This window comes from Dipteris shenzhenensis, chromosome 26 (genome assembly GCF_047967505.1).
Source record: "Dipteris shenzhenensis isolate YYH24624 ecotype China chromosome 26, Dip_SZ_1.0, whole genome shotgun sequence".
Lineage (NCBI taxonomy): Eukaryota > Viridiplantae > Streptophyta > Polypodiopsida > Gleicheniales > Dipteridaceae > Dipteris > Dipteris shenzhenensis.
Window position 1 is genome coordinate 5,798,351 of NC_141621.1, and position 5,385 is coordinate 5,803,735.

Below are 5,385 nucleotides of genomic sequence, written 5' to 3' on the forward strand. Positions count from 1 at the left end.
TCGGCATGGAAAAGATAGAAATCAATCCATTGCGATATAATCCTCAGGAGTACTCAGGAGATGGAATTCATTGCGATATAATCCTCAGGAGTACTCAGGAGTGAGAATAGAAGGAACGTTCAACGAATCCAACAAAAGTCATGTAAGTCAGTTTCAGAGTGACAACTTTCCTAGTCGGTTTCAGAGTGATAACTTCAGGTTGAGGTCCAGAGCTCCTTCTGCATCATCTTCATTCAATTTCTGCAGCTGTATGGGGAATTTGCTGCTACCCTTCCCGATTAATGGCTGCAGCTCACCGAGCTGCCTTGCACATAATTCACCAGCAACTGCACTGCCCTGCAAATGCAAATTCTAGCTGAAACACTCTTAAAGATATGCGTGTGTACTTGGAAGCGATTAGTATCGAAAACGGCTATGGTAAGAGCGTTCAGCAACGTCCAGCTTAACCTTTGATCAAGCCAAACTTGCGGCCTAGTGACGAAATGTCAAAATTGAAAGTTCTCAGCAGGACTTACGTCATTCATGGCCGTGTTGCAGAGGGTCTGGCTAGCTGGTTTGCCTACGCCTTGCGATGAATTGTTGTGTATTGCATGCATAACGTTTGAGCAGATGGACGGGCTCAGCAACAATTGAGCGTCGTTGATGACTCCACTGGCACCGCAGGTTGTCGAGTTTGGATAGCAAGGCGGTGAGTGCCGAAGGAACAAGAAGTCTCGGGGATTCAAGGATAGCCTGCAGCTGGCTGCTGCCGGGCTCTGGCTAATTACATGTTGATCCAGGCACCTCTTCTTGTTGTTCGGAAGAAACGGATTAGGGAGTACAGTCACAGTGTTGATCGGGCGTCTCCGATCCGCCTCTGAGAAGTGCTCCTTGCTGCTGTTGGCTAAATCGGATTCGGACGACGGCTGCCCAAATCGTACGTCTGGCAAATCATCAGTCCTAGCTGGATGACCTGTTGAGTATCCGCTGGAGCATGGCAACGCTCTAGACGGTGCATCATCGGCCAGCAAATGCCTGCATCCAGACAAAGGCCATAGCTTATTGATCAGATGAAAAAACCTTGCAGTAGCGAGGACGCTCATGCGCAGGAAGACGAGAATTTCGACTCTTGCGGGCCACTTGTGTGTAGTGTGTACCTGACCGAGCAAGGCGACGATGAATCCGATGCCTGGAAAAGAGAGGGCAACTGTTTCTGCTCCTCGGCATTTTGCTGAGAAATACGAAGGTCCAAATCAAGCGTCGGTGAGCTGCTGAGGACTGGCGCACAAGATCGGCGTTTGAACAAAATTCCCTGATGAAAGTCAAGAAACGCTGCCTCATTATGAAGTTCCGCTGTTCGACATATCTATCAGAGGTCCAATACAAGAAAATAAATAACGGCGAAGCGACGAAGAGGAGGAAAGGACCTCGCGAGGCATGGAGGGCGCGCCAACAAGGGAGGTGCTTTGGAAAGAAGAGAGCTCCAAAAGTTTGTCAGACGCAGAGGGTGATAGTTCCTGCAAAGTGAAGCAACAGAGAAAAATTATGAGACATGCACGAGGATGGCAAATGATGCAAACTTGTGATCCAAGCAAGAAACGGAATGATTTATAAATCGGAATGGATCAATCCAAAGCGATCTGCTGTTGATCACGCCATCAAAGAAAAGCAAGAATCCAAGATAATGCTGCTGTAATCTAAAGCCCGAGCTCGAGCTGGCGTAGATTTGTTCTGTATCACGTGAAATCCTTGTCGTCAATGCCATCTCTCTCTGTAATTGTGCCTCTCTCCTGTCTCAGATATGCTCAAACTACACCATCTACACAGTCTCCCTCTCCCTCGACTTGCTAAATATAACGTCCTAACACTCTTTAATCACACAATTCATCCATCTCGAATATCCAACAATGGAATAGTTGAACCTACCGGTGCGCAGCTCCTACTGCAGCTGCCTTCCCTTCGCGCACAATACCTGAATTTCTGTCCTACTGCTGTTGAGATCTTGGGCCTGGAACGATCCTCAGCTACAGCGTTAATGTCCTGCCCGTACGTTGAACTACTCCCACAACGGAAGTGGGTCTCTGTAATTTGCTCGCTTTCATAAAGTTCTTCACCAGGCAAAATCTCGCAGTCCGTGACTCGATCACCGTCGTGGTCTGTAGGAGAGACGCCAAACGATTGGTAGCGCGTTTTCTTTGATAAACCTTCCAAATGGACCTCTAAAGCAAGCTCCACCCCGCTCATCCTCATATGGTCATCTGCAGCAGACCTTTCCTGGGAGCACTGGAATCTTTCCGGCGGCTGCAGACTGCCTTCTTTCACCAAAGAGCGAATGCACAACGCTGAACTCATGCTATGCCGATCACTATAGCTGAGCCTCTGCACCGGCACAGGACACCGAGAGCTAGGATTCAGCTGCGGCGCGTTCCGCCGATTCCCATGCAAGGCAACAATGCGAGCAATGGCTTCCTGCTTGTTCTCCTCCTCTAACCGGAGTTTCTCTAGCTGAGCGACACCTAGACCTCTCTGTGGCTGCTTGTTCTGAACATATTTCCCTTTTCTGCTCCTTTGTGGCCTGGCCGGTTGGAAGCCATATCCCGGATTATCGACTCGTAGAATAGGGTAAGAAACCGAGGCATAATCTTGGTTCTTGGGGGACTCTGTCGTATTGGACGCAGCCATTGGCTTGTGTTTAATTTGCAGAAGCTGAAGTCGGTGGGAAGATCACAAGGAGGGGAGGAAGAGAAGAGCACAGAAGCTGATGTTTTGCAAGCTGAGGCCAAACCAAATCTCTAGCATGCAAAGCATGGAGGCTGGACGCAATTCAGCACAAAATCTTGTGAACGGGTCTACTGTGGTCTAGGCACGCTGGAGTGGTAGGCTACAAGCAAAAACGTACGTAACATGCAAAACATGCGCAAGACGGCAGACTGGGAGCCGGCGCCAAATCTTCTACTAGTAAAGCTTTGCAGAAAGAATGATCCGCACAGACTCAGGGGAGAAGATCAAGGATGGAGGACGAGATCGAGCTGTGCCAGCGGGCTGGCTGCAATGAACCCGTGGCATGAGGCATGACTCATGAGGTTGCACAATGCAGACATAGAAGGAACCCGTTCACCTGCCCTGAAGGTGAGTGGTCTTTGTTAAAGGTGCGTAAATGCTTCTCGTACTCGAATGTTTCCCCGTCCCCCATTCGCATAATTTCTGCTGCCAAATTCGCTACTCCATCCTCTCGAGTCTCCCCGTAGACTGTGGTGTACACACTTCAAGTTCAGAGTGCAGGAAGCCCTGCCGCAGCAGTACCAAATTACCAATCCAGCTACAACTTCCGTCAAAACGCTCTGTTCTGTTGTAGCCTGTAAGGCTGTAGGTAGTGTGCAGTCTGCAGGCTGAACAAGGACTCCAACTTCCCAGGTCCAACCTCCTGCTTGTGCGCGGTGTCCCTATAACGAAAACCGCGGACGTTTCATCAATCATTGTTGATTTTAGATGTGCTTCATCAAGCTGTTTCTTCAAGAGTCGATGGCAGCTGCGCGTATGCAATGCTGCTACTATATATCAGTGTCGGCCGACGGCGAGCCCTTTTTACGGATCAAAAATTCATGATCCTTTATACTCGGACAATGTTTTCACCACTCCACCCACCAGTCTCGACTCTCCACGACCTGAATCTCGGCGCATCCGTATATCTATCACTTGTTATAACCTGCACGGATCAGGATTCAGCTCTCGGGAGTAGGGGATCGTTGAAAACCGTGTTAAAGCTAGGCGTTGCCGCGTTAGAGCTTGGTTCAAGTTAGTTGGACTCTGTTAAGAGTTTACACCGTACACGCTTATCAATTCGTGCTGCTAATTACGCAGGCTGTCCGTGTGCTGTCTAAAGAGAGATCGCGAGATCAAGCACGGCAGGCGCTCGAGAATTCCTCGTAGAGTTCGCCATGATTTTCATTTTGACAACCGCAAACTTCAAAATAAGTTGCCAAGTTTTGGCATGGGTGATGATCTATCATCACAATTTCACAGCCTTTTACAAATGGCATGGTGCTGCAGCTGCTGCCGGGCATCTCCATAATAATAGTCTATATGAGTAGAAGTTCAGACCCTGGCAAATTTGGCAACCATTCTGAATGTAAATTACGAGAGGACGTGCTCGGGGAGTTTCTTCAGGTACTTGGAAGCTGGCAACAGCCACTATTTAGAAGGAAACGATAGTAATAAGCGATAACTTGAAGGTCATAAAACGGGCGATGGAGAAAGAAGTTACAGGTTAATGAGTAGGCTGTGTCGTGATAACGATTCGAGAAGCAAGAAGAGGAATGATGGCTATGGGCAGGGCCGAGGAGACTCGAGAATTGTGTTTCAATGTTGCGGTTGGCAAGAGCATCTCACCTCTCACACAACATTTTTCTCAAGAGATCCATTTTTGGAAGTTTTTCCTTCAAAATATAACTAAATTGAAGATTTTTTAGGTTAAATATAACTAAATTGCCTAAAATCTTGCGAATTTTACGAAATATACAAAGTGTTTTTTCAAACTGAAAACGAGAGTGTTGCCGGCTTCATTAGCTTTTCTGGGAATACTGATTCATATCTTATTGCTTATTGCGACACTCATAAGGTTAGCATTCAACATCCACAATGCATCACTCAAAGCAACCTTGTTTCTTATAGCAACGTGAAGCCTTGTTTCTACTACTGAATACTCTCTCGCCCATCAAATGAAGAATTGATCGAAAACTATTTTCTCGTTTCGAATTTGAGCAAAGATGACCATGATGATTGAAATGCTATTGTGAGAGTATCCTAGTCGCACAACAATGTCTATAGATGTCCCGAAAGAAGCTACATTTTGAACAAGGAAGTCTCTGAGCACTCTCTTTTTTATTACATGAAAAGAATACTTTTTTGTAATTTCTTAAACTAGTGATTGTGATTTCATGTCACATTTTTATCACAGTAGATTATATAGACTACTACAAAACTAGGTAGAAATGGCAGTCCAAAAGTGACATTTCTACAATATTAAATGGCACTTTCTTGCCGCCATTTCCACATGTGCCATTTTTTGGAAATGGCAACCAAAAGTGCCATATATTTTTGCCATTTCTATGTCCAGAATGGCAACCAAAAGTGCCATATATTTTGCCATTTTTACATATGAAATGGCAACTAAAAGTGCCATATCGTTTTGCCATTTCCACATACAAAATGGCAACCAAGAGTGCCATATATTTTACCATTTTTACATATGAAATGGCAACTAAAAGTGCCATATAGTTTTGCCATTTCCACATACAAAATTGTAACCAAGAGTGCCATATATTTCTTCCATTTTTGTGTCTAAAATGGCAACCAAAAGTGCCATATATTTTGCCATTTTTACATATTAAATGACAACTAAAAGTC

The 5,385-nt window shown here is 45.8% G+C and overlaps 1 long non-coding RNA gene across 1 annotated transcript; it reads right to left on the reverse strand.

The window, feature by feature from the left end:
- Window positions 1-598: 598 nt before the first annotated feature.
- On the reverse strand, window positions 599-1,215 carry LOC147884582 (uncharacterized). Its single transcript, XR_015543528.1, has 2 exons — window positions 1,137-1,215; window positions 599-1,014 (listed from the first exon to the last, which is right to left on the reverse strand). It is a non-coding gene; the product is annotated as an uncharacterized LOC147884582 (long non-coding RNA).
- Between the last annotated feature and the right edge of the window lie 4,170 nt (window positions 1,216-5,385).